This window comes from Eriocheir sinensis, chromosome 45 (assembly GCF_024679095.1).
Source record: "Eriocheir sinensis breed Jianghai 21 chromosome 45, ASM2467909v1, whole genome shotgun sequence".
Lineage (NCBI taxonomy): Eukaryota > Metazoa > Arthropoda > Malacostraca > Decapoda > Varunidae > Eriocheir > Eriocheir sinensis.
In genome coordinates this window covers 13117827-13137782 of record NC_066553.1, presented here as the reverse complement: position 1 = coordinate 13137782, position 19956 = coordinate 13117827, and the positions used below count along the sequence as shown (strand labels likewise).

The 19956-nt window shown below is 42.5% G+C and overlaps 2 pseudogenes; both read left to right on the top strand.

Annotated features, from left to right (window-relative positions):
• Nucleotides 1–3401, top strand: part of LOC126980768 (dipeptidase 1-like) — a 176453-nt pseudogene extending 173052 nt beyond the window's left edge.
• Nucleotides 3402–10693: 7292 nt separating this feature from the next.
• On the top strand, nt 10694–15825 carry LOC126980763 (39S ribosomal protein L18, mitochondrial-like; annotated as a pseudogene).
• The last annotated feature ends 4131 nt before the right edge of the window (nt 15826–19956 follow it).

The following is a 19956-nucleotide window of genomic DNA, read 5'->3' as shown; positions in this document are numbered from 1 at the left end:
ACACAAAAGAAAAAGAGGAAAACCGCTTGAATGGAGTAAAAGAAAAATGAAGAAAAAAAGAAAGAAGCATACCAGAGTGGAGGATAGAGAGACATGAGCGAAACCCTGAAGAAATAAAGATAGAGGAAGACTGTATGCATGACGTGAAGGAATGGGCAAGACAAATGAAAGAATACCAGAGAGGGGGATCGGAAGAGGAGATCAACCGTTAACAAGTAAAGAAAAGAGGAAGAATGTGAAGAGAGAGAGAGAGAGAGAGAGAGAGAGAGAGAGAGAGAGAGAGGACAGAAAGAGGAGAATATCACTTAACACAGAAGAAGAAAAATACCGTTTGGATGAAGTAAAAGAAAAAGGAAGAAAAAATAAAGACAGGAGAGAATAGAGACCAAAAAAAAGACAGGAAACAATAAAAAGAGATAGAGGAAGAAGCAGAAATAAAATGAAAAGACAAGCGGGAGAAAGGAAAGGCAAATAAAACGAAAGAAGAAAAGAAAGAAAAACGGAGAATGTCAGAAAGAGAAGACAGAACAAAGAAAAGAAGAAAAAGGACATAATGAATAAATACAAAACAGTAGAAGCACAAATAAAAAAAAAGATAGAAGCGGGAGAGTGACGAAAGACAAATAGAAGACAAGAAGAAAAAGAAAAAGAAACGAATACCAGAGACAATACAGAGACCAAAAAGAAGACAACACATAATAATAAAAGATAGAGGAAGGAGAAAAAATTAAAAAAAGGGGTAGAAGCGGGAGGGTAACGAAAGACAAATAGAAGACAAGAAGAAAAAGAAAAAGAAACGAATACCAGAGACAATAGAGACCAAAAAGAAGACAACACATAATAGTAAAAGATAGAGGAAGAAGAAAAAATAAAATAAAAATAGGGCAGACGCGGGAGGGTAACGAAAGACAAATAGAAGACAAGAAGAAAAAGAAAAAGAAACGAATACCAGAGACAATAGAGACCAAAAAGAAGACAACACATAATAATAAAAGATAGAGGAAGGAGAAAAAATAAAATAAAAATAGGGCAGAAGCGGGAGGGTAACGAAAGACAAATAGAAGGAAAGAATTCGTCTTCTTCTTCTTCTTCTATTTCTCTCTTATTCTTCTTCGTCTTCTTCTTCTTCTCATTCTTCCTTCAGTCCTTATTTTCCCTTAAGGGGTTGGATGGGCTATGAGTCTCCCACGATAACAGACTCTGCCGTTCATCCATCCCGTGTCTTCCTCCATACACCGTCTCCAGCAGGTCTTCTTCTGTCTTCCAGCTTGTCGTCCCCTTCTTCCGCCACCTCCGAATCCCTTCTGAGCACACGACAAAATTGAGACTCGACAGAAATTGTAGCTCACCTCACCACGCAGAGAAGGTGTCGCCGAGGGGGGTAAGACGTGTGACCCCCCGAGCCAGACATCGAAATCACATAGACATTCCTTTTCTTTTAGCGTTTCAAGTTGTTTCGTCACAGACACAAAAAAAAATCCACTCTTTGCTCGCTTTAAAGATTCAGGCAAGGGTCTACCGTGTATGCAAATTGTCACTATATGAATACTTAGTTTTACCCCATTTAAAGATTCAGGCAAAGGTCTCTGTGTATGCAAATTTTCACTATACGAATATTTATTTCATTTATTTTTTCACTAGGTAGGTTAGTCCCTTGCACACAATGAGAGACTGATGTATTATGTTATGACTTATTAACACATATACACATCATGATACATCTATTAAAGGTTATACTACTGGCCGTTTCGTGGATAAGTGTTCCAATCCCAGTTAAACATTCTTTTTTAACGTTTCAAGTTGTTCTGTCACTAGAAAAAAGAAAAAAATGGTTCCTCTCTTTCGTGGATAAATGTTTCAATCCCACTTTGCATTCTTTCTCTCCTTTCTTCTTTTTGGGGGCGTTCACAGTTCAGTTTCGCTTTTAAACGAGGGAGAGAGAGAAAAGAATGAATGGTATTAGTTTTGCAGCTTATACATTACAGGAAGAGGCTTGTGCATGCGTGTATCAGTGTCAGAAGTTAAAATTACATCATCAAGTATACGTCAGACTAATACCCATGCGTGAGGGGCGGCGTAGCGGTGTGAGCCAACATCCAACATCACAGGGACGTAAAGTCTCAAGCGGCGACGCATAAATAAGTAAACAGATTAATGAACTTTAAAGAAATGCTAGTTGATAGGAATGATGGTGGTAGTAGTAGTAGTAATAGTAGTAGTAGTAGTAGTAGTAGTAGTAGTAGTAGTCCTTCCCATTCCTTTCTTCCATTCTTTATTCCTCAGTCTTTTCACAGCTTTTTTTCAGTCTTTACTATTCTTTCCCTCCCTTTCTAGTGCAAGAGGAGCCCTTTTTTTAATTCTACGGGCTTTTCACAACCTTTTTCACCGTACTGACGACTCCGTGCGTCCTCCCCGTGTAGAGGTGCGGGAGGGAGACAAAATATCTTTATTCCAATTATTATCACTATTTGTACTACTACTACTACTACTACTACTACTACTACTACTACTACTATTGTTTCCTTTGTTCCTTCCCTCTGTAGGTGCGGGAGGAGCTGGCAGGAGAGAAACCGTCTGAGGAGATCATTCCTATTCACGACATCGACACCCGCTGGCCGTGCAGGTACAAGTTCGCCAGCCTGGATGACACCCGCACCTGACCTCGCTCACCCGCCTCACCCACCGTCACCCGCCTCACCCCCTCACGATACCTTCAAGAACTAACCCACTGAAGGAAGATGAGGGAGAACGAATAGCCACTTCAATCCCCTTCATCCACCATCTTAATCCCCTTCACCCAACTCATCCATCTCTCCTAACTCACCCACCCTTCTTACCCGCCTCACCCCCTCACGATACCTTCAAGAATTAACCCACTGAAGGAGGATGAGAGGGAACGAATGCCCGCCTAATCCACTTCATCCATCCCTCCCATTTCACCCATGCTCACCCACCTCCTACCTCTTCCTCTTCCCTCACCCCCACATCATCCACTTCCCAGCCTCTCCTTTTCTCCATCCCCCCATCCTCCCCCAATTCCCTCCTCTTATCCCCTTCACCCACCTCATCCATCCCACCCAAGCTCATCCATCACCCACTTCCCAGCCTCTCCTCTTCTCCATTCTTCCATCCTTTATCCATTTTACTCCTCTTAGCCCCTCCACCCATCTCACCCGTCTCATCCACCCTCTTCCCTCCCCCGTCATCCATTCCACCTCTTTATCATACCAAGCTGGCTACCCTCACTTAATCCCTTCTTCTTCACCTCAATCCCCCACATCATTCTCCTACGCCAAGCTGAATTCTTATACCTCTCCCTCCCTTCCCCTTCCATCCTCCCCTTCATTCCCCATCCCGCCCTTCCCCCTCCGTCCTCACTTCCCCCTCCGTCCTCCCCTTCATTCCCCATCCGCCCTTCCCCCTCCGTCCTCCCCTTAATTCCACATCCCGCACTTATCCCTTCCCCTCCCTGTTATCTTGCCCAGTGTGTTTCTTATTTTCCTTTTTCTCTTTTTTTTTTGTCTGTTTCCTAATTATCTTTTTTTTTCTTTCTTCTTTTAGACAATTTTGTTGAATGCGTTTTTTTTTTTCCTTATCATTTTGTTTCTCCTTTTTTCCTTCTTCCCTTTCATCTCTTCCTTTTTTTCTCTTTTTTTTCTTTATCATCCTTCCTAATTTCTTCTTATAGACCATTTTGTTGCATGGATTTTTTTGTTTTTCACTTTTTCTGTTTCCTTTTTTTCTTTGTTTTCCTTTCTTTTATCTTTTTCTATATTGTTCTTTTTTTCTTTTTTCTATCTTTTTATCTTTTTATCTTTTTCATTTTTCATTTTTCTTTTCTTTTCTTTCTTAATCTGTCCCATTTTTGTTTTTACTGCCTTCCTTTTCTTTCTTTCTTTCTTTCTTTGGTTCTTTCTTTCTTTTTATCCTCCACTTATTACTTATTTATCTATATGTTTGTTTATTTATTTATTCTCACCAGTCTCACTCCCCTCCTCCTCCTCCTCTTCCTCCTCTCCTTTCCCCCTCCTCACACAAAAAGTCACCCTCATCACCTAAACGACCTCATATGTTTACTCAGACCTCTATTTATAAACACCTTCTCGTCATCCATGGAGTTCTTCAGTATTTGTCTCGCTAAGGAAAGTCTCTGTTATTCGAAGTATATACTTTTGCTAACAGCCTGGAGTGTTATTCTAACCTACAATGGGGTAGTTACATGTATTTATTATAGTACTGGGCATCATTAACAATAGTAGTGCTGGTTATGTAGTTGTAATAGTAGTAGTAGTAGTAGTAGTAGTAGCAGTAGTAGTAGTAGTAGTAGTAGTAGTAGTAGTAGTTGTAGTACAAGGAGAAAGAGGAGGAGGAGGAGAAGTAGGTCACCAAAGGAAAACCCAGGATCAGAGTAAGTAAATTCAGAGCTGACCTTGCCTGGAGACCATTTGACCTCTGACCCACGGTGGACACCAGTGACGAGGAGGAAGAGGAAGAGGAGGACAACGGGGACTGCCTGACCGTCGATGTGTGATGAGATGATGCTGATTGTGTGTGTGACATTTAATTTGAATCTGAGAGAGAGAGAGAGAGAGAGAGAGAGAGAGAGAGAGAGAGAGAGAGAGAGAGAGAGAGAGAGAGAGAGAGAGAGAGAGAGAGAGAGAGAGAGAGAGAGAGAGAGAGAGAGAGTTACATCATATCTTATCGTAGAAAATAAGCCACACAGACCACGGTATTATTGTTTGTTGGTCTGCCTTTAGAAATGAAGCAAGAAAAAACAAACCTTCTCCAACGTTCGTCCAATCTAGCCTAGGAAACCTTAACAAGCAGACAGTGATGCCATGTTGGACAGCCAGGATAGAGAGAATGTCCGTTTTAACATTATTATTATTATTATTATTATTATTATTATTATCATTATTATTTGAACATTGTTTTACACATATAACGGAAGGGAGATGATTTTACCCTAACCACGTATTAGGATAAATAATAATAATAATAAGATGATGATGATGATGATGATGATGAAGTGAAGGCAGATCAGTCGTCCCCATTGGCGGCTAACAAAAATGGACGTGCAGCATGATAATTATGTTGTTCTTCCGTCCTTCCTGGCTAGTCGATAAATGGTCATCTGGGAAGGTAACCTGTCCTCCGGGTGTCGCACTGGTCCTGTGTCCCGGGTAGTGAGTGAGTGTGACGGAGATGAGCACAGAGGCCACGCGCTGCTTATATCAAGGTAATGGTCGGGGAATGGAAGATGAATTATATTATAGGCAGTGCGTGTGTGTGTGTGTGTGTGTGTAATATTCTTATTTGTATTTTAATATTCTTATAGTAAATAGATAAATTCATACATATTATACATCCGCGCACTTCTAACATTCATGCAGGTAGATGCTTGGAAGCGACACTAAACTTTGTGTGTGTGTGCGCACATGATATATTGGTACAGTTGTATGGGACAGGAATGCGGGATTTTCTGTAAATCACGCTAATATTGGGGAGGCTGTGGGGGTTCAAGGGGGAGGTTGTAGGGGTTGAGGGTAAGGTTTTGGAGGTTGGAGGGAGAGGTGGGGATTGAGGAAGAGGTATACATTAGTTAAAATCTCTCTAATACATGGGTCGCCTCCAAGAATTTGAAATTTGAATATTGATACCTATTTACTTTTCGCTTTCGGGGAGCAGCGACACAACTGGCTTTTAATCTGTATTTTTGTAATGGCCCGAAGTGTACTACAATTGTAATGGTATTTTTCCCCATGTAAATAGAGTTAACCTGGGGTGTTTGTGCAACCAGTTATATAATGTATGTGGGTTTCTCATGAGAGAGAGAGAGAGAGCGCGAGAGAGAGAGAGAGAGAGAGAGAGAGAGAGAGAGAGAGAAGAGGAAGAAAATGAAAAGTATGAAAGGAGAGAGAGAGAAAGAAGTTTGAGAGAGAAGGGAGAGAGATTAGAGAGAGCGAGAGGGAAGAGATGGGTGTTGAAACAAAGAGGCTGTTGTGCTCCCATATCTCCCCTACAATCTGTAGTGTCAACAAAATTCAGAGGTGTCAGGGGTCAAAACAGGGTATCGTTGCCAAAAGTGGTCAATCTGCCTTCTTTTAATTATTGCGGGAGAACGGTAAATATTTATAATGGAAATAAAAAACCAGAGACCTTATATTGATATTGGAGGCCTACTAAGGAGATCTCAGGTCTCAAGTAGGCCTAACCTGCGGTCAGTTTGTCACTCCGTGACGTCACACCAAGGCATTTTGGGGCCGAGACTAACCAAGGCCTTCTAAAAGGAAATTTTCTTTGCTGCTGGTACTGTAAAGTCTTCCTCGATGCTTTGTGCTATGGCAGCTTGAAGAGCAACCTTTTCTTTCCGGCACTTCCTTTCCTCAGGTGGTTCTCTCAACGTTGCAGATGAAGAGAGCTAGGAGGGACACGTAGGAAATACTGATGGAACAGCTCCAGTACGAAGCCTTGGCATTGACAGTTTGCTGTAAGTGTTCTGCCGGTTCGCTCATCAAAAATGAAGTCTCCTGCCTCGATTTCCTCCGGACGAAAGTGAAGTTCACACACCTGTAAGATAGAAGAAAATGTAGATATATTTATGTAATACAACTGAATCATATATATATATATATATATATATATATATATATATATATATATATATATATATATATATATATATATATATATATATATATATATATATATATATATATATATATATATATATATATATATATATATATATATATATATATATATATATATATATATATATATATATATATATATATATATATATATATATATATATATATATATATATATATATATATATATATATATATATATATATATATATATATATATATATATATATATATATATATATATATATATATATATATATATATATATATATATATATATATATATATATATATATATATATATATATATATATATATATATATATATATATATATATATAGATAGATAGATAGATAGATAGATAGATAGATAGATAGATAGATAGATAGATAGATAGATAGATAGATAGATAGAAGAATTAAATAAGGCTATTAAAAATGACTAAAGAAAATTGAGTATACGGGACATATGGCTGGGTAACAAAATTAAAATGTGGTTCTTTTATTTATAGCTATACTCTCCCAAAGCCTTTGTGGTCTGGGAGGCTGTGGTCCGACCTGAGGTGGAGCCCGTCTGAGCGTTGCCACTTCTACGTTTCGTCCACCCATAGCTGTCCTAAAAATAGCTTGACGATCCCTAGAGAGCTTTCCCTCGCCCTAATTGCTCTAGAGCTCCGCCCTCCCCCCCTCCTCTCTCTCTCTCTCTCTCTCTCTCTCTCTCTCTCTCTCTCTCTCTCTCTCTCTCTCTCTGATGGATGGATGCACGTTTATCGTAATGATGATAGTAATAATAACGATAATAATAATAATAATAATAATAATAATAATAATAATAATAATAATAATAATAATAATTGTAATAATGATCATAAAAATAATAATGAGAGAGAGAGAGAGAGAGAGAGAGAGAGAGAGAGAGAGAGAGAGAGAGAGAGAGAGAGAGAGAGAGAGAGAGAGAGAGAGAGAGAGAATGTTGCCCTATCTGCACTTTATGTATTTTGTCAATTGGAATGTTAATGGACAAGGACACACACACACACACACACACACACACACACACACACACACACACACACTTAATTTTTTTATTTTGTGTTTTTTCTTATTTAATCTATTTTTTCTTTTTTTTTTCCCTTAATGATTATCTTCTGTCCTTTGCTTTTTATTTGATTTGTTTTGTCTCTTTCATGTGTCTTTCTTTCTTTCTTTTTCTTTCTTTATCTTCTTATTTCTTCTTTCTCATTAAATTTATTCCTCATTTTTTATCCTCTTTTTCTCTTTCGTTTCTTTTTTTTCTTCTATTCTCTTCCTTTCTTCCTCCCCATTTTCGTCAATTCTTTGTTTTTTCCTTTGTTTTTTACTGTTTTTTTTTTTTGTTAACTTGTATCTTCCCTTTATCACATTCCTCTTTTTTCCTCTCTGTTTCTATTCTTGTTTTCTTTCCCATCTCCTTCCTTCTCTTCCCACCTTTCTCCTCCTTCTTTCCCTGACAGTTCGGCCTGTCCTTCACAATGGGATAATCCTCGTCTCCTCCTTCTTCCCCTCCTTGACCCGCCAGCCAGGTGACCCATGTGCTGCGTGGGCCGGCAGCGTCGCAGAGCTGAGGTGTCACATCCAATAAAAAACATAATGGTCATTTGCTTTTAGAACAAACACCTTACGATTACAAACGTATACAGCTTTGTTGTTGCATTTAGTATATACGACATACTTCATTGATGCTTAACAAAGCGAGAAACACTTGGCCATCACTGTGGTGGGCACCTGAGCGGCAACGCTGGAGGAGTTCCTCAGCCGCGCCGGAGAGACCAGAAAGGCTTTTTTATAGTATAGTTTATTTATTTTTTGTTAGAAAGCTGATGCTTGAATTTTATCAGGACCTTAGTAACAATATTCATAACAGTAATGCCATTAAAAAAATAGCCATCCTCCTTCCCAGTATAAGAACATACTGGAGAGCCATTGTTTTCATCAGCTTCCCGCCACGTTGATAATAACAATTAGATTCCAATACTTCTCTAATGTCTTGTGAGTTACAACAGAAGTACCTTGATTAAATCCACAGTGTAGCCGGGCAAAGAAAGATACATATAACATATACGAATCATTTGATATACTTACTTTGGTATAGTTTGTGGGGACAAAAGAATCCTCGCGGTGAATGGCCCGGACCCATGTGGTCAGCTGCTCTGGATTCTTCGGGAAGGAGAAGACACTAACACGAGAATCACTATCATAATTTCCTCTGCAGAGAGGCACGGAGCACTTCCCCGGCATTGTGTTGTCTCTATTATCACAGATTTATCCTAAAGTCTCGGCAATATGGTGTAAAATATGCCGCAGTAAATCAGGCTCTCGATCCTCACGGGTCACGAGCAATCCTCGACTGGTCATCCCGGTCGCGACCCGCTCGCTGCCAGATTCTCCAGATAGCTCCCGAGTTGCCATACAAGCAGGTCGCTATCCATGGCCCAACCCCCGTGACGTAGGCTGACGTCACGCCCCCTATGCACAGGCCTTCTCCTTTTAGAAGGCCTTGGACTAACGCCCCTTCCTCGCACTAGGTTGTGGGAGCGAGCTCATTCTCACGAGCGACATCGCCCCTTTCAGGTGAGGAAAGAACTGTTCACGGTCTTCAACTCACTTTGGCTATAATACTATAACTGAGACTGGATTCTCACGAGCGACATCGCCCCTTTCAGGTGCGCCAAAGGCAAGCCTGACAGATGGGAAGCCGGGCGTCGTCCAGACCAAGGCCAACATGCAGCAGTAAACACTTTTGAAGCTGCGTTGTGGGGGATTGCCTGTGGCAGGGTGTGTGAAGAGAGGAAGGAAGGAGAAGGCCAAAGGGGTGGTATGTGTGTTGTTCTCAGGGGTAACAATGGATAAGCGCAAACACTCACTAGTTTAGTTAGGACTTAATTAAGGTGTGGAATGGTGGAGTCTGTGTTTCCCCGTGTGGGTGGAAACAGTTATTATGTTGGTGCTACTTATTGCCATGTGTGCATGCTAGGTTAAGGTGTTAATGTTAACCTGTGTTCATGGTATTTACAAGTGTAATTAGTGATGTAAGATACGTAAGCTAACCTCTAATAAGTGGACCCTGTCCTATGACCCTTAGTTCACCATCAGAATCCCTAAACAATAATTACCTATATTACTTGGACAGGTGATGATCCTGTGTGCGATAATGGTGCCTTAAGACTGGGTGAATAAACTACTAATTTTACTCTGTGGTTTAAATGATCAATAATTAATTCTACTTTGAGGTATAATGAACCTACATAATTAATTAAAAAGAGTGCCCATGAACGGCACGACATTTTTTTCTACCCTTCCTTTGTTGAAAGCAAAAATGTATTTACAGCCTTAATTCCTTTGAGTGTATTTCCTCCTGTCTATGACTTGACCTCTTTCAAGGGATCGAGGTGTATCAAGACACCTCTACATCTGAAATTGACCTCAGTTTTGCTCACATTTCTCTGCTTTCTTTAGTAGGAGCAGTGCTGGTGGATTTTTTTATATCTAATTTTTGCCCTTCAGCTGATTCCTTTACTGTAAAAAAAAAAAAAAAGGCCCACACCTCTCGAAATTGACCTCTTTTGCCCACACTTCTCTGCTTTCTTTAGTAGGAGCAGTGCTGGTGGATTTTTTTATATCTAATTTTTGCCCTACAGTTGCTTCCTTTACTGTAAAGATAAAAAAAAGGCCCACACCTCTCGAAATTGACCTCTTTTGCCCACATTTCTCTGCTTTCTTTAATAGGAGCAATTCTAGCGGTCTTTTTTATTGCCCTTTTTGTCATTTTCTGCCCTTGAGCTGCTTCCTTCAGTGTAGAAACTAAGTCACCGGTACCCGTAGGAAACAAGCAAACAACTATTCATCCAGATCCAGAATGCACTAAATATTGCCAAAAGACATCAGAAATTAACGACTGTAACGATGACTACAAATAAATCTCAATGTCGGGGTGCAGGAGACATTTTTTGGGGTAGGAAATCGGTAAATATAAGAGGCTGGCCGGGCGGACGGGCACCCTGGCGGACCCTCCCAGACCAAGCCCAAGAGAGGCCGGGCGGCACGAGTGGTCTGCAGCCTCCTTGTTTTTCCTTCTTGGCCGCCACAACCTTTAAGACCGCCATCAACGACAAAAACAGAAGGAACAGGCATGCAGGCCTTACGAGGGGCGGTGTGGAGCCCCCTCACGGGACGGGCGTCAGGTAACTATTGACTCAGGAGGAGGAAAGGGGAGAAAGGAGGAAGGGAGGTAATAACATTTCCCTCCTTTCGATCACTGCTGCAAGTTATTATTCAACCCCTTGACTGCGGATTTCCTACCAGAAGACATCACCAAGCTACAAGAATGGAATAAAAAGTGGCTGCTACAATTCAATGAAGAAAAATGTAGTTATGTACCTTGGGAGGGGATATCCAGCATACCAGTACCACATGGGAAACACTCCACTATCCACCACAGAGGAAGAGAAAGACCTGGGACTATATGTTACCAGGCTACCAGTGAAGGGATATCCAGCACACCAATACCACATGGGAAACACTCCACTATCCACCACAGAGGCAGAGAAAGACCTGGGACTATATGTTACCAGGCTACCAGTGAAGGGATATCCAGCACACCAATACCACATGGGAAACACTCCACTATCCACCACAGAGGAAGAGAAAGACCCGGGACTATATGCTACCAGGCTACCAGTGAAGGGATATCCAGCATACCAATACCACATGGGAAACACTCCACTATCCAACAGAGAGGAAGAGAAAGACCTGGGACTATATGTTACCAGGCTACCAGTGAAGGGATATCCAGCACACCAGTACCACATGGGAAACACTCCACTATCCACCACAGAGGAAGAGAAAGACCCGGGACTATATGTTACCAGGCTACCAGTGAAGGGATATCCAGCACACCAATACCACATGGGAAACACTCCACTATCCACCACAGAGGAAGAGAAAGACCTGGGACTATATGTTACCAGGCTACCAGTGAAGGGATATCCAGCACACCAATACCACATGGGAAACACTCCACTATCCACCACAGAGGAAGAGAAAGACCTGGGACTATATGTTACCAGGCTACTAGTGAAGGGATATCCAGCACACCAATACCACATGGGAAACACTCCACTATCCACCAAGGAGGCAGAGACAGACCTGGGAGTATGTGTTACCAGGCTACCAGTGAAGGCGAAATCCGTGCCAATCGCAGCGGACGGATTAAATGTATTGCTGGCTGAGAAGGAAGTGTTGCCAACTCCTAATAACTGCTGCTGTACCCACCTCCCAACTATATTAGCTAACTATAATATTAGTAGTGATGGGATACTGTGACTGGCTTACATGGGATTGTATTAGTGTAAAAGAATGGCCAACTTCAATGACTGCCATCTTTAGTAGTGATTGGTTACTATTCTTAGCAGTGATAGATTACTATCTGATAGGTTACTATCAAGAGTGATTTGTCATCAACAAATGTACACTTGACCATACCCTGGTTTCCTTACAGCAGCACACCCATGGCTCCAGGCAGCAGCCACAGGAATGAGGCACATCTCTAATGGTGAGAATGATGCCGTCAACCCCAACTTTGTGAACCGCAACCCTCGCAACATGGAGATGCTGCGGCTGGCACGGAAACCTGAAGGATGGGACCTGGAGGCTTCTTCTCCATTGTATTGGTACAAGTACGTCAATTTGTACAGAATGTTCTCAGATTATTATTTATAAGGAAAAGTTCTTGGACTTATTTATACAAGTATGTTAATTTGCACAGAATGTTATCTGATGTTCAATTACTAGGTTTATTTATAGTGAAAGTTCTCTAATGTATTTTTGCAAGTTAGTTGAGTAAATTATTACAGGGAATGCTCAGTACATTGTCAGAACTGTAGCTCATATTGGAACAGACAACATCCTTCCTACCCTTATAGATTTTCTTATTCTCCATTCTAATTGGCTAATAATTTTACAGGTAATTACACTATCAAGAAGTATTAGGCTGCATGGCTTTTAAGGGCAACTTAAGTACAATAAATTTTTCCTTTAGTAGGTAATGTCAGTCAACATTATACCATTGGTTACGGTATACTTGCGAACTTGTATGGATATTTTCTGTTAGTACTACTCAGGAAAATTTTCCTGTAGTATGAAAATTAGACGTTGTAAAAAAAGGTTAGTCAGATTTATTTTGACACAGTTTTCATATCTGGTATATATTTATCCTCCTGGCGTGACTATAGTTGTAAGGGTGAGCATGACATAGTAAACCTAGCCTGAGTGCCCCGTTCCCCTTCCCCAGACTCATGCTGGAACAGAGCAACAGGCACTCCACAGGCTGGGTGGAGCACCACACTGGCACCACCGTGGTCTCTGCCTCCACCCGGGAGTGGGCCATCAAACAGCAGCTGTACTCCACCACCGACACCAGCGCCATCCGTAACATTGGCCACGTCCTGGCGCGCCGCTGCCTGGAGTCTGGCATCACGGAGGTCTACACCGAACTGGACCAGTACGCAGAGTCCTCAGCAAAGGTAAAGAGAGAAGGAAGGCTCTTTTTGCTTCTGTTCTTCTTCTTCATGTTATTATCATTATTATTGTTATTATTTTTAGTAGTACGTAGTAGTAGTATCAATATTATTATTATTATTATTATTATTATTATTATTATTATTATTATTATTATTATTATTATTATTATTATTATTATTGTCACTTCTTGTTGTTGTGGTCCTTTTGCTAATAATACTCTTATCATTATTATTGCTATTGTGGTTAAGGTCTAGGAAGGACGAGGCACTTTCTGTGATTGTTATTTAAGTTTTTTTTTCTCTTTCGTATATGTAGAGTAGCTCCTTGTGTAGTATAGCTCTAATTTCACTGGAGGGTCCTCATACTTGCTTGACTGTAGCTTCTAGGAGTTGAGGTTTTCTCTTTCAGTGACTAAAGTGTGTGCCTGTCCGTTAACAAGCGTGTCATCAAATATTTTCCTTGTATCCAGGATGGGGAATCAAAACTGCATTTTTAAGATCAAGTTTGAAAAGCAGCACACCTAAGAGATGTTAAAGGATAAATGAGTCGTAGACCAAAGTCATTGCAGACCATCTATTGACAATACCAGGGTCACTTACCTTGTTTTTTACTGACGATGCAGTAATCCTCACAGTCACTGGAGGTTCTAACAATGGCTCTCAAGGCACTGCACGAGTAGGCAAAACCCTTGGTACTTAAGGTCTTCTGGGCCAAAACCAACACTTAACACTAAATAGTAACTTGAAGGGAGTAAAGTGACACCTTTGGTTTTAAAATCCCAAGTAGAATCATTGGCCATTGGTAGAGTGACTTTTTGTCTAATCAGCAATTAATTACTCTGAGACTGAATTGAAACATATCTGCATAGTTCATGAACACAAATTCTGGCTGTACAGGCATGTGGCACACTACCCAGAAGTTGATCCTGCTCACAAGATTATTTCTGTAAGAGAGAATCCCAAGTGGAGGCCCCCTCAAAGCTCATGGCTTGAGCAAGTTGATGGTTCCTGCCACAATGCATCTTATGATGGAAAGGAGACCTGCATGGAGACTTGCTCAGCAGGATCCCCACATATGTCTTAGGGTGAACAAGACCTCCCCCCCTGATGTGTGCCCCAATTGATAAACCCACTGAACCCCAGGCTATAAGTTCATATTGCTAGACCCCAATCACCCCCCAAAAAAATCTTTTAAAATGGTCAGAAATGCCTTAAAAACATGAAAAATAGTATGGAAAACCTTTCTGTTTATGTAAAATTACAGGGGGGTCGTCTAATATGCGAGAATATGGGCGGTTCAAAGCCTATATATCGCAAATTCGCATATTAGGAACCTTAAAAGCATGTAAATAATGGTATATGGGCGGTCAGCCACATTTTTTAACTTAGTTTCCAATGTAATAAACTGCTTTTTCGAGTTCTTTGGAGGCCATAATAACAACAACAGCAACAACAATAGCCCACAGGCTAGCTTGCACACAACACAGACACAGCTTGTGAGAGCAATGGCTGCTTTAGACGTACTGATGAAGAGAACACGTGGAGCCGTCTCACAGAGTAGAGTTGCCAGATTAGCCATTGTTTATTTCCTTCCTTGGGAAGTGAGTAACAGCAAGTTCATTATTTGGTAGGAAATGGATGTTAGCAAAGTCGGGAACATGAAATGAATGAAAAAAAACTTTTACTACCGAGTCAAGTCACCGCTCCCACGTGCTCCACCCCCCAAGGGGGGGAGGGAGGGAGGAAGGAGGTCGCATATGAGGTGGTTCGCATATCCCAAGTTCGCATATCAGGCGACCCCCCTGTATCAGAAAATGCCTCAACAGCATCTGAAAGTCCCCTGCCAGGTCTGGTGTTTCAAACTTTGCGTGCCCGGGCTGTCAGTGGTGGGCCGCCGGCCATTGCCACATCATTGTGGTGGCATGTCTGGCCGAAGATGCGATGAGATGACCAATGACTGCTGGACATGTGTATGTGTTCACAGAAACATGATAACTGAGGGCAATGACCTGCGCAGGTGTGGTGTGGGTCTAACAAGTTTCCCACTTGGGATATTGTTCCCACATACTGCCTACATGTCCACTCTAAGAATCAGCCTCCTAGGCCACTCCATTAGGGCGCCACAACACTCGATAGTAGGTGACACATCAGGTGCGTCACTGGGGTCCAGCAGGTTAATTGACTTATTGGGTGAATTGATACAATTCTCTCAATCTTTCACATGTGGCTGTCAGATAGGCAAGTTAAGGGCTGCAGTCTCTCATGTGAGACTTTTAGATCGGCAAGTTTAGGCACACAGATATCTCACGCAATCTTTTAGGTGAAGTTGTTCCTGTCAGCGCTCAGAGAGGGCGGCATGGAGCTAAAGGAGCCGCGGTTCATCCATGAGCGTGCCGTCACTTTATTGAGTGAGCATGGGAGGTGCTGCCCTGGAATGTGCAGGAGGAGGAGGTGGTCCCTAAGCAGACTTCTCCATCTACTTCTTCCTCTTCTTCATGATAACTCATGACACTGTTTTCCTTTGTACATGCGCTGAAATATATGTCTAGATCCAGGTTTTGTTTGTTTACTCCAGTGAAATAGCTATACTCCCAGTGATTGACAGTGACTGAAACCTAATAACTACCTGCCTCTCCATCTAGTCTAAGGAATGCACCTTGGAGCTCTCTTGGAAGGCCTAGCAGACGTCTCCATTGGCTACACTCATGCACACCATCCCTTCATATACCACTCTTCTTATTGTTTATTCTCTCACGATTATATTTCTGGGGTTTATGGGATACCTACTATAACTGGTGATAAGCCACTTTACAAAGTACACTCAACCCTCGATTTGCCGGACCTCCATTTGCGGTTGGTTGCGGACAAGAGTCCGTGGGGTAAAAAAAAAAAAAAGTCCGGGACAAGTCGATTTCAAACTACCGCGCCAGACAAAGTTCGCAAATCGGGCACTAGATGGCAGCGCGGGCGGACATACACGTCTAGTACTGGACTGTACACAAGTCTGCCGCGTCACACGAGTGTTGTGCTTACGTGCTTGTCGTGGATACACCTCTTCTTCACAACGATGCCACCCAAAAACCCACCAAAGATACAGGACAGGACAGTATAGGACAGCTATGCGAGGTGTAGTCCGGGGGTGGGTTGTGTTTCCCGGACATATATAGGGTAAAGTCCGGCAAGGGGGTAGACCCCCGGACATTTTCCATTGCCGGACATTTGCCATTCCCGGACAAGCCTTCCCCCCTTTTAGTCCGGCAAATCGAGGGTTGAGTGTAGTACTTTTTTCATTCCACATATTGCTACACTGAATATGTAGCGCCTTTTTCTTTGCTTTCCTAGGCTGGGAAGTGTATTAAAATTCCAGGAGCAAGGCAGTAGCCCAGAGAGTCGTGTGATTAAGGACCTCTTTTGAAAAGAAGCAGAATAGAATCCATGTTTAATGTAGTAACCCTCCCAAAGCAAAAGGCCCCAAAAAGTTTACTTGGCTAGCAGGCGGGGGGCAGGCACCTCATTAGCCGAGTGGTAGAGGAGCGGCTCCCCTCTGGCTGGTCTAATCCCCGGCGTCAGAAATGTTTTTTTCCTTTTCTGAATCTGGATCAGTTTCTCATGTGTTTGGTGATCCGCATATATCGTTTGGATGTTTGGGAAAGTGGAATTCAGGAGCATTAGGCTACATGTTGTAGGAATAAGCTAGAATTAAGATTAACTCTATGCAATCTGAGCTAAATTATGGAGTAGCATTGTGAAGGTATAAATATTAATCTAAATAGAACTGACAGTACTTTACAGGGTGCTGCTACAGCGTCTGGTCTACTCGGCCATTTACACTTTAATGTGCGGCCAACCACCATATTTACAGTTCAGCGTGCAATCTACTTCAACTACAGGAACCTTATACTGCAGGATGATGGAAAAACAAGTTAATTATTGCTGAATAATGATTTTGAGAACAGCGAAGTGCAGGCCAGAATTCCCCACCTGCCACGCTTTAGTTTTTCTTGTGTGGCACCATGACATCACTGACAAGGTCTGCTTCTTGTGGTGTGTCCAGATTATTTTCTCATAGAAATGCAACTGCTGACCCACTGTCAAAATGACATGTCTGTAGAAATCTTTTCACAACATTGCAGGGAGCAGAATGAATTATACTCATGTTATCAGCTTCAGGTGACAAGACGACATAAGCTGAGGTCTCCGGAGACAGGTCGGGTCATTACATAGCCTTAGACCATGGTGACTGTGGTCAGGTCAATACTCAACTCACTCAGGTAACAATAGTACAACATCAGATGAGGTCTCCAGAGACAGGTCAGGTTGTTGCATAGCTTAGACTACGGTGACTGTGGTCAGGTCATTACTCAGCTCAGGAGCACCCAGGTAACAATACATACACATTATATGAAGGCTCGGGAAACATTATTACAGGTCATTATGTAGCTAAACTACAGATACTGGGATAGTAGACTACAAATACTGTGGTAGGCCGCACGCTAAAGTAGCACCCCTTTGTTTATCGGTAAACTTGGTGAACTATTTCTTGGTGTAGCGCAGCGACTTGCCTGATGGGCGAGCCTTCCTTAACCCAGGCAGCCAGGGGGGTATCTCTTTGGCTGACTGGTAAAGGAGTGGCTCTCCCGTCTCGCTGGTCGCGGTTCGATCCCCGGCGCCGGCAAATCTTATTACCTTGTCTGCATTAATTTCTCGTGTGTTTCGTTACACGCTACGGTTGTGTTGGAGCGTAGTAAAGAGAAAATTCTGGCATTTCATTGGGGGTTTCCGTGGCCCAGTGGTTAGCGTCTCCGCCTCACGTGCCGGCGAGATGCTGTAGCGTATAGGTTCGAGTCCTAACCGCTGCCTTTGGGAGTGGAAAGGTTGGGCTCTCCGTCACCCCAGCCAGGCCCCATTGTTGGGCCTCCACGTGAAGGACTGAGCATCTCTCTACAGTCTGGGTGGTTGCTCGGTATGCACCGCCTTCCTCCCTTGGGCTATATCCCCAACGAAATACAACCCCCCCCCCCCCGCCCCCCACACACACACAATTATTTCTATCCCACAAGTTATCAATAAAATTAAGTTTTTCGTTGAATGGCGGTACTACATATATGGGATTCATTTTGTGTAACTGCCTTTGTTAGACTGAATACATCCCGCGGCAATGGCAGCTTAGGGAGAAGGAGGAGGAGCAGTCAGGGATGACCAAGGCATTGACCTTCGACAATCTCATCTTCGGCAAAAGTCCGCTGTGAGTTGCCTTGTGTTTCCTAGGAGGTGGTATTGAATAAACAAACAAAGTATGAAATAAGGTCAATAAAAGGATTTAATTATTTAATATAAATCCGCCTCGTCAACGGCGAGAAATACCTCCCCGCGGAAATAAGTCGCTCTGATACAGGAAAATTTATTAATTCTCTTATTCTGTTCTCCTTTGTCCACCTGTGCTCTTCATAATGGTTGATATTCCCGATGTGATAACAACTCACCAGATCAATGGACCAGATAGGCAGGAACTGAGTAACCATCAACGTGGGATAATTCCTTATAAAATCTGCCCTATGCGCTTGTTATTAAGCCTTCTCTTGATTAAAAGTATTTCTCTGATGTTTGTGCCGTGTATTGGAGCCGGAAAAGGACAAGTAAACGATAGCGGTGAGTGAAATATAGAATAAGTAATCTCGTTGAACCTCTCCCTGCGAGTTATTTCTGACTGCGAGCTGATTCTTACTACAAGCATAGCGTTGCCAGATTGTCGTACTCTGCCTCTTATGTTTGCCGATTTCCGACCCAAACACTGCTTTCATCACCCAAATAACTGCATTCATATATGTCTGTCGTTTAAATGGTTAATTATTGGCGCTTCTTGGCAACAGTTATGGGCCAGAAACAGGTAAATACATGGCTCTGAGTACGATAATCTGGCAATGGTGCTACAGCGGTGCGGCGGCGGCGGCGGCGGGCACTGCGAGGCTGTGGACGACCCGGATACTGTGTGCAGGAGGCCGCGCTGACCACAGGAGGGACACGGGCTGACGAGGCACTAGCGGGGACGCAGCACACCCACCATGGCGCCGGCAAGGTCCAGGAAGAGAGGTGACACACGCCTGTTGTCCGTACCTGGGGGTGAGAGTAAGGCGGAGGCGTGGCGGAGAGCGGCATGGTGTGGACGAGCTATTTTACTTACTTGTCTTACTTGTCGGAAGTTCTCACGGCCAACTTGAAAGTCCACCGCCTCTACATTTTATTTGTATTTTTTTACTGTAGTTGGTCAATTATACAGTTTGATGCTGCACCCCGTGGGCATGGGTTGGGTGGAATAGGAGGCTCGTCCGGTATGTTTTTAGGAAGGTATTGAGCCTCCTTTTGAATGTATCTATAGTGCATTTTGTCATGTCCCCGATTTCTCTTGGCAGGCAGTTGAAAAGCCTGGGACCAAAGTTGATGAAATGTTCGGCCTCAACACTTTTCAGCCGTTGTGTCACCGGAGAGAGAGTTTTTCTGCAACATGTTCTGTCAGACCTGGGGTGTATCTGACTCTTGATGGCCTCCTCTCCATGTGGGGATGGGCAGGGTACTAATTTTTCTAGTATCTTCCATGTGTATATGAAACAGTATCTCTTGCCTTCTCTTAAGACCATTAGTAATGATAAAGCTGTTTGTGAGATCTTTATACAGGTGAGGTATTCCTATGCGGGAAAAGTTTACCAAAAGAAACACTGCTGTAAATGCTCTCTAAAGTACTATGAAGA